This window comes from Anser brachyrhynchus (genome assembly GCF_964034855.1).
Source record: "Anser brachyrhynchus genome assembly, chromosome: 8".
NCBI classification, from domain to species: domain Eukaryota; kingdom Metazoa; phylum Chordata; class Aves; order Anseriformes; family Anatidae; genus Anser; species Anser brachyrhynchus.
This window is the reverse complement of record NC_137702.1, coordinates 18615828-18634101: the sequence shown is the minus strand read 5'-3', so window position 1 is coordinate 18634101 and position 18274 is coordinate 18615828. Positions and strand designations below refer to the sequence as shown.

General features: G+C 36.0%; 1 protein-coding gene across 4 annotated transcripts in view; it reads left to right on the top strand.

The window, feature by feature from the left end:
- The window catches only part of LOC308199428 (uncharacterized protein), a 95942-nt gene that overhangs the window by 28487 nt on the left and 49181 nt on the right, over positions 1-18274 (top strand). Inside the window, exon 1 of one of the 4 annotated variants that reach the window (XM_080603582.1) lies at positions 16846-18111. The exons of the other annotated variants lie outside the window; for them this stretch is intronic. The gene's annotated coding sequence lies outside the window, so the exon portion shown is untranslated. Of the gene's footprint in view, positions 1-16845; positions 18112-18274 lie in introns of those variants that run through there. 4 annotated transcript variants of the gene reach the window in all.

The window sequence follows — 18274 nt, the reverse complement described above, 5'->3', positions numbered from 1 at the left end:
ATTTAACTTATGTTCAGATTATAGAAAAAAAAAAGAAAAAAAAGATGTAGCTACTCATGCTGTGTACCTTTGTGCAGCTTTCATTAAAAAATGTATAAACAACCTTTTTCTGCGAGACACAGAAACACTTTCCCAAATGTCACACTAAACTCATTACTCGGAGAATGACAAAGCTCTCTAATGTTATTGCTCTTTCTTCATAACAAAGGTAAAAATTACCAGCTCCTCGGAGCCTAAAATGAGTTGTGATTGGAGTTAGATGAACTGATGTTAATGAATATTCACCTGCCTTGTCTATGTGTGTGAAAAGGCATGTTAAAAAGTATAAATTTTATCTTTGTTGATACCTTCTATTCATCCAATAAAATCTTGTCTTCCTTTACGTATGTAGAGATTCAAATGAAGTTAATGACAGGCATACATAAAGAAAGTCATAGCACACCATGTGTGACATCCTTTATCTTCTGAACATAAAAAATATTGCTACTGCTCAGTCAAATTGAACTGAGTGTGCAGCTATAGTAAAAGAAGGGCAGAAGGGCTCCACTTTTTTTTCTTTTTTTTTTTTTTTTTTCCTCTCTCTCCTTTGGGCCTGTGGCATGGATACACATACTTCAGTATTGAAAGGAATCTGTAAAAGTGGTCCCAGGCTGGACCACTTGTTTAGATACAATGGCATTTCTCCAGCTGGAGCAATATAGTAATATTGTATTTAGAATAGAGTCCAGATGGCCATTGCTGTTTGCTACCCATATAGCTGAAGGCTATTCATATTTGTAGGTCCTAGATAAAATATATAGGTTGCATAGTAACAAATACATTTGGAGAAATTGGAGGACCACTAATACAAAATTTGTGTTGATACTTGATCTAGAAAACTGGTATGTTGATGTGTGGTGTAACAGTCCAGAAGAAAATACAGTAATAATTAGTTTTGCTCTGAAAAGCCTCACCTATACTGGTAGCTTTGGGAGACTACCTGATGAGCATATTAATAAAGGGATGGCACGTGTGCTTCCAGAAATAGTGCAGTTTCTTGACCATCGGCCAACACAGAGATTTTTTTTCCCACTTTGTTCTTTAGGATTACGCTACCACAAGTCTTTCAAGTGTTTAGTCTAGTAACTTCATCATTCTGCTTAAATTTCTGCAAAGATTACTAATCTCTAGAGGATTATTTACTAGGAAATAATATACAAATTGCTCATTGATTGGTTAATGATAAGAAAAAAATAACATTAACTGTGTATTTTTTAATGATTTCTTTAATTTATACTTCATTTCTACTATGTTCACTTTTATCCAGTCCTCTCTTTGATACACAGAAGTGCTGAGAGTAAAATGAGAGTGCTTTTTGTTTGTTTGTTTTCAGAGAAGGTATTTAATAAGTATTAAACATGTAGGTCAGGGCCAGAGTACTATGATTCATCCTGATTTCAGGTGTGATCCCAAACTTATTTGATTTTTGCCTTGACATAAGTTTAGAATAACACAGTTTTTAAGAATGTAACATAAAATACTAGAGAATATAAACTGGAGAAAAAAAAAAAAAAACAACTTTCCTGAATAATTGAGAAGATGAGGTTGTATTGATTGTTGATAATTTTATAGCTTTTCAGACAAAACACAGAGATTTTGGAAGTCTTTGGTTGGATTTTACGTGTATTTCATGTAATGCTAATCTGCTCCAAAATTTCACAATATGGGATTGTGTAATTCAAAGCAAGAAAGTTCCAATCTGACAATTAAAAAAATTTACATGAGTATAAAACTGACTAAGGGTGTCTGATATTAGAATAGTCTATCGTTTGAAGGTGTTGTGACTCCTTTTACTTATGACATAGTTTTTAGCAAGCTGAAAATAATAAACATGAAGCAGAAGCAGATGAAAATGCAGGCTGAGACACACACCAAAAAAAAAATTAAAAAAAGAAAGTATCCCAATATTCAATGTAATTAGGTCTTCTATTTTCTAACTTTAGAAATGGAAACCTTAGAAACTCGTAATAAAATAAGAATGATGTTTTCCATGACGTAAGGAGCAATCTGCGCCTTTTAATAAGCACTTTCTTAATGAGTTTAGAAGTAGTAAAATATGTAACTTGCATTAGGAATACAGCAGAATTATGTTTACCTCCAGTGTATTTCTCTTCCAGTGTAACTATGAAAATAAAAGTAGAAAATAAGGGAAAATTGTTATGCTTTATGCATCTTTTTCAGAAACAAAAGTCATATTGTATTTATTCTTGAGACAAATATTTTTAAAATTATTATACAGATTCAACAAATGTTATATGTTAAAAATCCATGTTGTTTCTATTCTACGTGAAAAGAAGAGATGCATAAATTGTAATATAGAGAGGTTCCTAGGCAGGGTAAACTATTATTTTTCCATTAAAATCTATCTATCTATACACCTGTTTCATCAAGAACATTGTTTAACATTGTTTCTTCAAGAACAGCTGAAATATCATATTCAAAACCACATTTGTAGAAATGACCATTCTTTTTGGTTGTTTGATTTTTTCATAAAAGTGAAAAAACATCCTTTTCTCTTGGGTCCGCCCTGCAATCCAGATATAAGACAAGATGTTCTGACAGAGCCATGATGATAAGGATTTCACACTTTTTTTTTCTTAACACAACTGGAAAAAAAAAAAAAACCTTTTCAATTCTTTCGAAGAGGGAAGAGTTCTAAACATGTACATTTTTGAAAAGAAAAAGACCAATTTTGTTTTTTGATGGCAGTAACCTACCTCAGCCAGTGTCCAGATCCTGAGCCATTATATATCAGCATAACATTTTCTGTTGTGTGAGGATTGACCCTAAATATTTCAGCTTTCCAATTTTATTTTTAATAACATATAAGACTTTCCACAATGTTTAACATGTTAAGGTTTGAATTTTCTAAATGTTTAAGAGCAGATAAGTGTCCATGTGCCATACAAATACAGCTGGATAATATTTTCACTTATAAAAATGATTGATTTCTATTTATTTATTTTTTTTTCAGAGAGCTCTTCCTTTCTTATAGTCATTTTGTTCAGTGTAAGATTTGTGCCCATTGATTTTCAGATGGCTTTTGCCTTGCTGCTTCTGTAATCCTGTTGATCCTGACAGTTGCACAAAAATGAACTACTTTATTACGTTGCACTAAAACAAAGTACAAAAGCTATCCTTCATCCTGGTAAGAGAAGAACTGGGTCCTAAAATTGACTCCTTTTCCGTAAAATCACCCATACAGAGGTAGGTCAGCCATGCCATCTGCAATTTTGTGATTTTTTTCATTCACCTCAAAGTATGAAAATCTGAAGATATGTTTAATCTTGAAATTTGACACATTTTTCTCACTCACTTGGATGCCTCACAGAATGTAAATATTTGACCTGATCTTGCTCAGTTGCTCTATTGTTCCATATGTAGTATATAACAATCAGAGTATTCTGTGAGATGCAACGTGCTCTGACTTTTCTTAAAGGAATCAGTCTGAGGGCTAAAATATTCCTCTAGAGAAGTGTCATGATACAATTTTGGCAGCTCATTTATTCTCTGTCTACTCATCTGTCCTATAGTCTCTACAAATGTATTCATAGATTATATTTTATACTGAACTCGCTTGAAAATAATTCAGAATAGAGCACTCTGTTTTCATTCTTAAAAGCTAAAATAGGCTTACTCGTTTATTCAGGAATACCAGCAGTTGCACAGACTGTTTTTTACCAGCTGAGACTCTTATCCATGGTCTTGTCACTTAATTTGTTACAGAATAATAAAATATTAATTAATTATGTTTTAATTTGCACCCTTCTCAGATATGGTTTCATTTGAATAACAACCTACCATCATAAATTTAATCTCATATAACCATGTTGGAAAGAATGAAAACTTTTCTGGGGAAAGAGAAATATTGATATTTGCAATTTAGGATGAAGAAAATGCATGTACAAGACTGGTCTTTGATCATTCTCTACAGTGTGTTGCTGAGAGGCATTATTTTTTTTTCAGCTACTATTTCCCATTTGACCATCTTTCAAGTCCTATTATATTAGCTTTCAGGGGGCTTGCTTGTTTACTTAAGGGTCATATACTGTATGGACCCCCGAATGAATTCTGTGTAATAGAAGATGAGAATCCCCCTGGACTTCATTTAAAATTTGCTGCTCAAGAGGCTGGAAACTTGCTATGTCTTTGCTCTTTCCTTAAATATTCGCAAAACCTCAAATCACAGTAGATCACTTGGGAGTTGAAAGGATACGTCTGTTGCCTACAAACCTTGGAGAGAGGAGGGAAATTGAGGTCTTGACCTATAAGTCCAAGTCTGTATGGAAAACACTATTCTCCAAATGTCATCTATATTAGAATCTCTCCTGCTTATTTCAGTTTGTTGGTGAATTATATGTTCAGTAAGTGTTGTCTTTGAAGCCTCTCCAAGAATTACTGAACCTCAGTGTTAACCTTTTGCCAGCCTGAAAACTGACCATTTATTTCTGCTCTTTGTTTTCCACTTTTCTTAGCTAGTTTCTAATCAGAACTTTACCTTTCACCTCAGGTCTACTTAGTTTCCATTATAGCCTTCTGTGAAGGACTTTGCTGAAGTTTTTGGGTTTGGTTATGTCTGTTTGTTTTTGAAAGTCCGGACAAACTATACCAACCATTTCCCTTCATCCACTCCCTTGCAGACATTCAAAGAATTTTAGCAAATCACTGAAGTGTGATATGCACTGCTGAGTTTCCACTCCATCCTCATTTAGCACAGCCAAATGATCAGTATTTTTTCATGGGTGGAAACTGGGGAAATATGTTACAGGAGAGAAGAGAGTTTAGGGGGAAAAAAAGTGAAGGAGGAACCAAACTGAATTTGTCAAATGACATTTCCTCCAGGTAAAGTATAAGCTTGTGCTTTGGACTGGATACACCATTTTCTCTGAGAGAAAGGAGTTTGGATGTTTCTTCAAATCCATACAAAACTAAAAGTTTCTTCCGCTTGATCATATATCAAGTATAGTGGAGTAATAAGACACTAACAGAAAACACCTCTCATTATGACAGAGGTATGTGTTGGTGGGCAAGAAATACAAGTTACTTTAGCTAAAAGCACTGATCTTAAAAAAAGATGTTAAAGTTTTCCAGTAGAGAATAAAAATAATTGAAATTATTTATTGATATTTATCAAACCACCATTACAACAGGAGGAAAAAAAATCTTAGATATCTCCTCATGTGTTATCAATCTGTCCATCCCTCCACCCTCTCCCCCCTCCCCAAACAAAAGAAAACCAAACAAAACAAGGGGTCCTAAAATCACTGAATCATACAATCATTCAGGTTGGAAAAGACCTCTTAGATCTTCTAGTCCAATCTCTAACCTAGAACTGACAAGTCCACCACTAAACCACGCTACTAAGTTCTACATCTACATGGTTCTTGAAAATCTCCAGGGATAGTGACTCAACTACTTTCCTGGGCAGTCTATTCCAATGCTGCACAATGTTTTCAGTGAAAAAAATTCTCCTAAGATACAACCTAAACCACCCTTGGCACAACTTGAAGTCATTTCCCCTTATCTTATCACTTTGTGATTGGGAGATCGATCCAGACCTCACTACAACCTCCTTTAAGGTAACTGTAAAGAACAATAAGGTCTCCCCTGAGCCTTCTTTTCTCCAAGCAAACAGCCCCAGCTCCCTCAGTCACTCCTCATAAGACTTGTTCTCAAGACTCTTCACCAACTTACTGAGGGTGCACTCGATCCTTTTGTCCAGATCATTGATAAAGATACTGAAGAGAGGTGGCCTCAGTTCCCAGTATACAATGAAGCGTACACCCATAGGAGAATGCTGTGGCGAAAAAAAAAGTGTCAAAAGCCTTACTGAAGTCTAGGTAGACCACTTCCACAGACTTTCCCTTGTCCACTGAGCACATCACCTTGTCATAGAAGGAAATCAGGTTGGTCAGTCTGCCTTCATAAACCCATTCTGACTGAGCCTGATCACCTGGTTACCTTGTAGGTGTCGTGTGATGGCTCTCAAGGTAATCTGCTCCATGAGCTTCCCCAGCACCAAGGTCAGACTGACAGGTCTGTAGTTTTCTGGATCTTCATTCTGGCCCTTCTTTTAGATGGGTGTCACATTTGCTAGCCACCAGTTGCTAGCCACCTCCCCTAATAGCCAGGACTGCTGATAAATGACAGAAAGCAGTTTGACAAGCATTTCTGCCAGCTTACTCAGTACCCTAGGACAGATCCCATCTGGCCCCCTAGACTTGCATATATCTGAGTGGAGTAGCAGGTCACTACCATTTTCTCATGGATTATGAGGGCTTCATTCCACTCCCTGTCCCTATTTACCAGCTCAGGCGGCTGAGTACCCAGAGAACAACTGGTCTTGCTGCTAAAGACTGAGGCAAAGAAGGCATTAAGTACTTCAGCCTTTTCCTCATCTCAGAAGCTCTACATCTACATGGTTCTTGAAGGACCATGGGTTGGTGACAAAAAGAAATAACCAAGAATGTTGACAAAAGGAAAATATTTTCCTTTTATCTAATCAGGTGAGGTATACATTCCTCACATGCTTCCTAGGAACAAGAATAGAAATCTAGTTCAGAATGCCAGACTCAGCAAGGAGACCACACAGCTACAAGTAACAGCTCTGTAAGTATATCGGGAGTGTATATAGGAATGAAGAATACAGAAGTTCTAGGAGCAATAAGAGATCTTTATTGCTTGTCACAAACTAATCAGTAATGGTGAAGCACTTTATAAAAAATACTGAAATGCTGTGGGGAATTTCAAGATTTAGATAAAAATATCTGATATCTCTTCCCCCCCCCCCCCGAGTTTGCTCAGATAACTTTACTTGAGGCAAGTTTCTGCCTAGGCTCTGTCTCTGCTCAGCTTTGTGTGGAGTTTTTGCTGAGGTATTGTTCAGTTCTTCATCCCTAATGAGGATGCGGTCTGAATACATCATTTCCTATAACAAAATCAAGATATGACATGTGCCTAGCAAGGTGCACACAAAATGTTGTCTGGACCTGGACCAAAAGGAGCAATGAACATCTTTTTTTCTGAAACATGCTATGATATGTCTGTCTTCAGCAGCCAGTGTGACAAGGGTGTGCATACACTTGAATATAGAGGCCTTGTATGAGTCATGCACTAGCACAACGGAGCAACATTTATTTCTCAGAAATACAGGAAAGGTGCCATTTGCCTGAGCTATTTTTACAGTCTTCAGACTGAGAAAGATTTTTCTTGATGCCTTTTTTTTTTTTTTTTCCCCAAAGGCATTCAATCCAATCTCCCTGCCTCCCATTTTATAATTGACATGCATCTTCTCAGGAAAACTGGAAAACGTCATAAAATAGTACTATTTTTATAGTCTCTATTCAGTTCTCTTAAAATTAATAATTACGTTGTACTGCAATTTCTATACCTGCCAAACTGTAAACCTTTCAAAAAAGCTGTGAAAACACCAGGGTGAGCATATTGCTTGCCCTGTAACTCTGTCACTTGCAGATTAACAGTTTGTCAAGCAGCAGTATGAATAACACAGCTGTAAGAGTAAACACTGAGGTTTTCCAGCAGCAATGTGCTTCTTGGAATCTCTATGTGCAATCCACAGGCTTCTGTGAACATCTTTAACAAAGTGCTTGTTTTTTAGCTTGTTGACAGGGATATCAGAAGTTTTTTATTCAGTCTAGTATATTCATTGCTCCAGTTAACCCATTCTCACATACATGCCTTTTCCTGAACCTCCCAGTCAATCACAAAGAAAGGGTAGGAAGCACCAAGACATCTCTCTCTCCAGTGCTGCCTGTCACTATATGGGAGCAGTCAAAACATTTTTCACTTCTTCCTTCTGGTCTTCCAGAAGACTGAGAGCATTTCACAAAAAAACTGTTGGGATAAGCTTATGGAAGTGCGCTGGATTATTTGCATGGGACTGTTAGTGAAATAGCATCTTGATAAAATAAAGGAAACAAGGGCTCTGAATATGCATAAACATCGTCTTTGATAGGCAATCAGAGAAGGTTACCATTAGGTAACATTACTGATATTTGCTGTAGAGTCATAAGCTGTGTGCAAGGATTTCAGCATGCTGATGCATCCACCACACTGTTACTCTTATGAAGCAGGGGGAAGTCATCAATGCTGTCTGGTCTGGAAAGGATACCAATATTCTCATATGGGTGCTCAGGCTATGTATCCAGGTACCTCCCATTGGCCAGGGAATGCTCCCCATCCTACTCTCACCCTGGTCCTTCTGCCTGCAAAAGTTCTTTGAACAAGGTCAGAACAAAGACTTTAATCTCCTAGTTTCTCCAGCTGCAGTGATCTCCCACAGGACTGACTGACAGGTAATCCCTGACAACACCATCACATGGTTTGTCACTTTCAGCAGTTTCTCATGCCCTATATAGGGGTTTCCCACATCCTACCCTGTTAATGAAGCTGTAGGCCAGGACCTGGTGAGCAGCTTAACCATTTGTCTCCATCTCTAAACGTTTCATGATGAACCCACAGAAAGTCCAGGTATCCCTGGAAAATAAAATCTCTCTATACACCTGATAGTTACCCCCTTATAGGTATGCCCAGACACATGATATGTGGGATGATTTGAAAGGTATTTGCCTTCACATTTGGTGAGTACTTACAGGGCTATTTTCATTTGCATATATCAGCTTAGACTTTCAGACTCTTCATGAACAGTGTGGCCCAGGTTTGAGGAATTAATTTAAGATATCAGCTCCAAGTGGGTGCAAACTGTATCTCTACTTTTGCTCTGACTGTGTACATAGCACGTCACAGATCAGTACTATCTTGTACTTCTGTTGAGAAACTATTTCAACACAATTTATAGAACTGCTTAAAATTTTTTCTCTTCTTAAAGACCAACAGTAACCACATACTGGTTCCTCCTTTATGATAAACTTGTTATCAACATATTCAGAGTCAAAAAAAAAAAAAAGACAAAAAAAAAAAAACTGGAGATACAGCTGAATTAAGTTAATGCAGAGGAGGATCTCCATTAAGAGTCATTCAATCTATATGTTCTTGACCCAACACATAAATCTGTTTCTGTTACCAGGAATACCTCATTGTCTGTTTGGGTCAGAGAACAGATAATTTCTTCTTCCAGCTATCCACTACTTTTAAGATAACTTCAGCTGGGTTGTTTTTATATGAAACTATTAATTAACTTGGTAACCACTCTTTTGGGTTAGCTTGTTCAGGCATTATTAGGCAGGTGCAAAGAAACTCTGCAAGCAAGACATGCACTAATTCAAGGAACAAAACAATTGCTTCTTGCCTGGCAGAAATGAGAAATAACTGGGGCTTAGGGAGCTCAAAGACTAGGCATGTGCATGCTCACTGCCCAAGATAAGGCCCCAGACTCTTTCCTGGGGAGACAGGTACTAGGCAGGAGGGGATAGTTTGTACTCTGCACCTCCCAAGCAACTCTTCAGTGCTGCTGAGATGCTGTTTTTCACAAGGAACATCAAAAAGGACAGTGCTGAGAAGTTCAGCTGAGAACAAGATAAGTCCTAGCCTAAAGCTAAGCTCCCTGATTTTTTTTCTTTCAGCGTTTTATATATTTTCACATTGGTAATTTTCTTCTGAATACTTGAGCTACTAGTATTCCCCATGGTTCCCCTTGGTTGTCTGATTTCTCTCTTCAATTTCACCTCTCATTTTTCTGCAGGCTTTTCATAGCTCTTGTTCACAATACAGCAGTTTTCTCAGAGGCTTGAGACAAAGTTAAGTATTACACTCTACCAAACTGGGACTTTCTGTCCTTGTCTTTGCATCCCTCCTGCAGGGAGGTAGGGTTTGGCAGGGGTTACCAAGTGAAAGAGTCACAGCTTTCATTTCAGCAAGAGGTGTAGTATGAAACACCACAGGGAAGGGTGGACAGGAGCCACACTATTGGAGAAGGCAAAGTCAGACCTTTCGCAGTAAAAATAGCCTCTGGGGAAAATAATAATAATAATAATAATCCTCAGAAGCTCCTAAAGCAGAACACAGAGACTACTACATCTCTTGATAAATTTTGAAAGGTGTGTTCTGAGCCTGGCCTTAAACAGGCAGATCCCTAGCACTCACTGGGCCCTCCCAAGTTAGGGACAGATGCAACAAGACCCCAGACACCCTATATCAAAGGCAGCTGAACGTGTTCATTAGAAGCTGATAGACCTTCCTCAGGCCCACCCCCTTGTGGGTCTGCTTATCTAGTCCTTAACAGGCAGCAGCCAACACTCTGAGGTTTCTTAGGAGATTCCCATGAGTTTCCCAATGATCCTAGTGTTTGTCCCCAGAAACTCTCAATGCCAAACCTAGAGACTGGTGTGCAAACTGCGGTGTCTCTTAACTGCCTGCGTCAGCCATGTTCTTTTTCTAAACATCTCATAATAATCATAATACCAGCATCAAATTCTAATGTCCAATTCAAAATTTCTCCACACAGCCACCAGTAGATCCTGCAATAAGACTAATACCCTTTATGCAACAATTCCTCTTAGTTAGTGTCGCATTCTAGAGAGACTGTTTATATGCTTATATTAGATCACTGTAGTAAGTTATGCACCGGAAAAAAAAAAAATGTAATCATCCGCTTTTTTTTTTTTTTCCCCTGGAATAACTGACTGAGATGCACTGTGTCCTTTGAGTTCCACACTCTGTTCCCCTTCTTCTGACTTGCCTATACTGAATAGCTAATAGATATGTACAACTTACAGTGATGGGTGTCCCAGGGCTTGTCCTTCACAGAAAGCAACTTAGGATGCACTGAACTGCTGCTGAAGCCAGAAACACAGCTGTAGGTTCACCACCTGTTAATACGGAGATGACTTAAGGCAGGGAAGAAAACAGGCAGATGAGTTGTTATCCCCACCTTCAAAATTCCCTGGGGCAAGGGTAGAGAGGGTTGATAGCATATGTAGTCCTTTAGGAGAAAATTGAGACACAAAGAGCTATTGGAATGACTCTCAGGTACAAGAAAATTGCAGCTTCAATTTACCAATTGGAAGCACAGGTCTGTGTGTGAATCAAGGAAAGAGAATTAAGAATAAATGTAACATATTCAATTGGGGAAAACCCTTAAGCAATTTATCGATCATAAGCAATTAGGAAGGCAATTACTCTGCAGTAATTTTGTCAGTTTAATCTGATAACCAACTGAAGGCATTGGAAGATCATTTTTTTCTTAGTAGGTAAATATTACTTCCCTTTTTGATCAAATCCCTTCTTTTGTATCAGGTGGTACTTTAGTCTCTGTGATAAGGTTCCTTAAGATGTGCTAACTCCTACTTTCTTCTCATTGTAGTAGGATTTTTCAGCTTTATTTAGAAGGGGACCAGAGTGACTTCACTCTGGTATGATGCAGTTTCCACAAAATGTCCTTACGGTTGTAGATCTTCTGCAAGTTTCCTCACTTGCCAGTAAAGAAATGTCAAGAAAAACATTGCCATTTCCTACCTTTATAGTTTGTTTGAAGAGCATACAGGAAGAGTCTAAGACAGATGTGCACCTATGTGGACTAGTGAAATTGTGGCATTAAATCATAGAAGTTGGACATAGAAGCTGCTTATTTTTCAATCAGAAATTCCAAGACATCATTGCACTTACCTCACTTTGTACTACTGGGAGGGAAAAAGGGATTGTTAGCGCTTTGAAATTCCACATGAATTCATTTCAGTTTTGTTTTTATGGCCCTCTGAAAAATAATTCAAAGAGAGCAGGGAGAGAAGGTTTTACTTTTATGGTTCTTCTATATATCTAAACTGACACGAATGGTAAGTGGCATACCTATGATTAGAATGAAGACTATGGGGGACTGGGTCATCATAAAGTATTTATAACGGCAAGTTGTATATTTTCCCTGTCAAAGAATGGATAGGGAAGCAGTAAAGCTATATTAAGTTAAAAATATGAAACATCTGTTGGTGTTGAGAATCCTTGATACTGTGTTACATTCAATAACCAAAAGGAAGGACAAAAGTGTTTGAGCAAAAAAGGGGCATTGTACTAGTTGACATTTTTCTAAATATGACGTACATGTGTGTGTACATACATGTGTATAGGTATTTGTTTATGGGAAGGAGATACTTGTGATTTCTCGATTACCTTTCTCAATTTCACTCATTAACATATCTTTCTGAAACTGAAGGTGGCATAGGCACGTTGATAAGTTAAAAACAGAATAAGGCATGGATCTGGGAAAATATGGAGAACTATAAATGACCTTGAAAAACTTTTAAAATGATTACATTCTCAGGGAAAATATGATGTTAGTTATTTGCTAAATCTGTAACAAGGTCCTTAAAAACTGTATGTCAATCGATCGTTCTGCATTGTCCAGAATAATTTAGGAACTATGAATATAAATATTCTAATTATCTAACTAAAAATAATCCAATTATCTCAGGGGGTTCCCATGTATATATATATTTTAAAGGTATTTTGATAATCAGTTAAGATACTATCATGTTGGTCACTCCTACACACATGATTTTGTTACTTTGAAATTGCTAAGAAAACATTAAGCAGGTGTGAAAAACTCAGAGCAGAAGTGTTGCATGATGGTATGTTTGTAGCAATATTTTAAAGGACTGATTTAAAATATCTTGAGATGCATATTGAATATTCAGATTCCTTCAGAAATATGTAAATCAGGAAGCACAAAGCAGAATCAAGTATGATATACTGTAGCCTATAATGCAAATATACTACCAGATGCTATTCTATTTGCGTGATTGTTGTCACTTCTAGTAGGCTAACAATGCCAGTTTTGATTAGAAACTGTTATCTAACACATTTCAGGGAAAATATAGATGGTGAAAAGTATTTCTAACCTTTGAACATTGTTTGACAGATTCAGCAATAAGTGATACAAATTCTTCCTAAGGGGATTAGCAAAGGGTCTGGCATTGACAATAACATTACACTGTGATATACTCTGTTTTTAATTACTGTTATTTTATTATACTACTAGGGGTGAGATATTCTGCTCAGCTGGAAATTGTGTATGCTTTGGACTAATTATGTATTTTTCATTAATAGCAGTAAATCCTTTAATAAAAGCATACTGCAGATGAAAGGAATTGTATCTTGAACTTGTTGGGGATTTCTGCTCAGATTCCAAAAATGTATTATTCATGTCTTCTGACTTACTTTTCTAGGAATATATATATATATATATTTCTCCTTCAAATGGATATATATATATATATGTCCATTATTATATATATCTCCATATTTTCTCCATTTGAAGGAGAAACTTTTGCGGCCAAGCAGAGGATATGCTGAAGGAAAACAGCTAGGTTTTACTCTCAGTGTTGTCATTGATGTACTGAACATTACATCCTCCTGTGCTTTTTGCCTCCTAGATCTATTCATTCTCGTCTGTCTACACTGCCAGCATTTTTGGGCAGAAAATGTTTCTGTATCTCTTCATACTGTTTAATTGACCCAAGTTCTTGCTACTGATTTTTGAGATGACAATCTCCAAAACTGAAAATTTGTTTATAGTTTTAAAGAATGTTCAGAATTCTGTTTCATAAAGTTCCCTTGAGTATCCCTTTGACAAAATTCTAGACCTCTTTTTCATGAGTGCTTTACCCCCCCCCCCAATTTATTTACTGATTGATTGATCAATTGATATTTTGATATATATATGTCAGAGCAATATTACTAGATCTCATTTACTCCCTCTCATATTCCCAACAGGGTGCCTGCTTTTTTCTTCAGATATTCAGACCTATATTCCTCCATCAGTCAGGATTCCAGACCTCTCCTTTTTCTATCAGTTGTCATAGAAAACGTTCAGATAAGATTCATGCTTTGTCAGGCATCCATATATTTTCTGGATCCCCCTGCTGTTTCAGCTGCTGTGTTCTGTAAAAGCCCCCTGACTCGTTCTTAGATTTTTTTCTGAACAACGTCATCGACAACCAGGATTTCACTGAGTTTTACACAAACTCACTTCATACACTTTATAAGCATAACTGACTGAGTTTCTGCTAATGAATAAATATTACTGGAAGACGTTTTGAAGAAACTGAAATTTTACTTCTTACTGCTGCAGTTACAGGGTTTTAAGCATTTAGTAACTGCATAAGTAATGATCTTTCTAGTTCAGCATTCACAGCTGCAGAACCTGAGCAAGTGCTTATGAAAGGTTCTGGTGAAATCATCAAAAATTTCCCATGGTCTTCAAGAGTCTTTGGATGGAGCCTTAAGAAGGAAATCATGTTTACAAAGGGTCACAAAATCATAAGATTATTTTTTACTTAGTTGTGAAACTCCAAATGTTTGGTCTCATTACTTGTTTAGCTGGCGTTTAGTCACCCATCCTAATATTAATAATATTAACTAAAATAAGTTTTGAATACATTGAGGTTAAACTAGATGAATCAATACTAATATGGTTTGAATTTGCATATTGTGCTCACTTCATTTATTCAATATGGAAATGAAATCCTAATGGCATTTGCCATTTAAAATGGCCTTCCAGACTAACACTATTAAAGCAAATACAGAATTATGATTTAAATCTTTTTCTTGTTTATTACTTTTTAGTGTTTTAATGAGACTTAATTGTATTATTATTAACACAGAAAGCATTCATTGTAAGTTATAATAAAAATTTTCAAGTGTTTGCATGAAAAAAGATATTTCTATACTTTTACTGCTAATTCATGTTTTTTAATGACATATATTTCTTTTAAAAAATAACACATTGAAAGAAAGGAGCTCAGGGATATTATGGAAAAAAAAAAAGAAATATATACATATCTTCTTAAATGAAGCCTTTTATAGCACAAGCTTATAATGTTTTTGTTTGTTTGTTTGTTTTTAAATACTTTTGTTCCATTAAATATAGAGAAGTAGAAAGGTTTTTGACAGATAGGGTATAGGATCTATAATAACCTTTCATAATTTCTTTTACTTCTTAATAAGCTGAATTTAATTACATTAATGGAATATTGGCATAAATACATTTACTCTAAACATCAAATATCAGAATAAATAGCCAACAGGAGTATGACTGCTATGTGGTGAACCAGCTATTAATGCTATCATATCTCAATTTTTACTATATGTACAGTTAATTGTATGTACAGATGCTTTCTTGAAATGAAGCCTTGGTTTCTGTACTCAGCAGAATGTCCTCAAGACAGAGATAGGACTGTGTGCAACAGCCTCAACCTTGTTTCTTTTTTTTTTCCTCAGTCACAGTTCTAACTTTGAGTGTTCTGCATTCTTCATCTTGGGTCATTTAGCCATGTATTCTGATTCTGTATTAGCAATGTGCAGTTTGCCAAATGTTGGCAGTTTTGTTACATTTTCTGAAATGTTTGCTCTTTTTTGACATTTGTAGTTTCTGACCAGCTCTGTAAGCTCCCAACTTATATCTTCCTCAAGTGTGACATTAATACATGGATGCCTCTGAATTACATAAAACTAGATTTATTCTCCCTCCAAACCATAAACTGAAACTATGGGAAGCGGCTCTGTGTGCATCTGTCTATGTATGCATCTATCCGTGTTGAATAATATGCTGCAGGTTTTATTTATAAAATACTCTAGTATGACTGGTACAAGGTAAGCAAATAAGATAAAAGATGATGACAAAGGAAAGAGGTTGCCCTGTTGGTGGTAGTGATTTGAGAATTACCCTGACTGCTAAGGTGGTTGCCTGAGCACCTAATGCTTCTCAGAAATTTTCTTACAGAGCTTCCTTTCCCTTCTAGGGATTCCCTAGATGCCTTCCTTGAGATCACATGACCTATCCTCCTCTGCATAGTATTGAATCTCCTGGGATAAAAAATGTGTTCATTCCTACTGGAATGACAGACAAAAACTTATATAAGAAATATATATATATATATATCTTACTTACCCAAAAGATATACTCAGTGAATGTATATATACATAGACAGAAACAAATAACACACAACCTGAAGCTCATTTTTAAGCTCATATGAAGAACTGCATTAGAACAAAAAGCTTGGGACTCCATTTGTTATAGCATATATTAGTGAAACAATCGTTTCAGAAAAAATCTGTCGTGGACAAGTTGAAATAGACAAAGAGAGTCTTGGGAAAAAAAAAAAAAAAGAGTTTTGGAGGACGTCCAATAACATGTTCTTGTAGGACTGGAAAAAAGTAATCTTATATTTGTACCAAAGTGTCAGGTGATGGTATCTTTGATTAAAAGAATATATATAACATATATAAATAATATTATATAATTATTACAATCACATATATATTAATATCACATATATAGTCATAATATTATATAATTATATAAATATGTATTATATATATAAATATATCTGTATAACATGTAGCATAATTAAATAATTAAATGCGGTTCATAATCTTTGTGCTGCAGATAAATAATATTGGAACTATCTATTGTGGGTAGTGCTGGATCAGTAGACCAGTGAAAAAATCAAGATCAAAACAATGCTTTTTAATTTTTTTCTAAAATAGTTTCTTTATTTAAAAAAAAAAAAAGTGTATCTGCAGAAGGCCTGAGTAAGAGTAGAGGAAATAACCACTTCTAGAGTGTGCAGATCAGCTATCTCAAAAGATATTTTGAAATGTTTCATAACAATGTGCCCAAGACCCAAGAAAAGTTATTTTAAAACGTCATGATGCCACATAGATTCAAAGGCTTCAACTTCTATTTACTAAATGAGTGATAAATTACTTTACTTTATCTGTTGGCAAATTTGTAACTAGCATAAACCTATTTTTTTCTCTCTCTGACATAAAACAATTGTGAAATCAATTGAATATCTTGGAGAGGGGAGGAGAGGAGAGGAGAGGAGAGGAGAGGAGAGGAGAGGAGAGGAGAGGAGAGGAGAAAGGGGCAAGGCAAGGAAAGGAAAGGAACAGCAAAGGATAAATGATTAAATTAAAATGCAAAGTGTAAAACAAAATTCAACTGACAGTTTTAGGGAAAAAAAAAAGATTTTTGATTCATGCTGAACTATGTAAAATTACAGTCTTCAGATTTGTGCAAATACCCTAAGGTTGGAATTGAAAGGGCAAGAAAAGCTATTAAAAATATCTTTAACTTAGTAAAATTACTCCTTTTTATTTACTTGAAAAAGTTGTTCATCAGACTGGCATTTTTGGAAATGTATTTTATGCTTTTGGTGAACAGGTTCAAAGAATGAACTGTGTGAAAAACACATCTTCATCTATGAATTACCCATGTAGTGTCAATTGCCCATGGAGACTAGTTAATGTATTAGTTTTGAGAGGATATTGAAAGGCTTTCCATTGTCTGAATTTTTACGTCTGATTTTTACATGATGCTAATGTTGCCCATTGTTTAACAGTCAAATTCAAGTGTTCAAGTGTTTTCTATCCTATGTGTTATTGCAAAGGCTACATGTGTGATCCTACACTTATACATCACTAATACGACCCTGTTCTGCATGGAAAAAGCTTTGCTCAGTGTGTTGTGATAATTTAGGAAAAAAAAAATATTTCCTTTTGCTCTCTGACCCTCCAAAGACAGCTGTGGTATCTACAGGGATAATAGTGTTTTTAGTGGGTTAACTATACATGAGTCTTGAGAGATAAGGAGTAAAAATGAACACTATATATGCAAAATGAGGGAGTCAGTTTAATGCAAGTAACTTTCTCATTTTTTTATATATAACTTGCTCTTTTTTAATTACTTTTCCTCTGGTATCTTCTGGGAGCAGGAGCCATGACCATTCTATTAAGGCTCCTCATAACTCTTGTGCATGTTTGAAGAAATAATAGTGGTGTGCACACCATTTTATTTAAGCCTTCACTCTGTACATATGCTTTCCAAGGGGTGTGTGTGTGTGTGTCTGTCTGTCAGTATTGGTAATACACAAAGTAAAAACTGTATAGAAACTCAAATGCCATGTACTGATGAGGTACAGCAAGGTCTGCCATGACAAACCTCTATGCCTTCTGCTGACAGATAGAAGCCAATTAACACTATGGAGCCATCAGCTTTTGCAGTGTATTTGAAAAGGGCAGTGAGAAATGTAAACTGCAAAGAAAAGGAGATTGTCGCACAAGATAAAAAATATTTTTTTTAGATGCTTCTTTCTCTGGGTAAGTTTGAGATATGAGTTTCAGCTGTAAACCTGTCAATATCCTATGGGTTCCTGCAGTCAGTTATTCAGACAAACTTCCTTTTGCTTTGCATAGAAGTTAATCTTCTTATAGTCTTTCTATAAAATTGGATATTGTTTCAAAGAAAAGCATTTAAAACCTT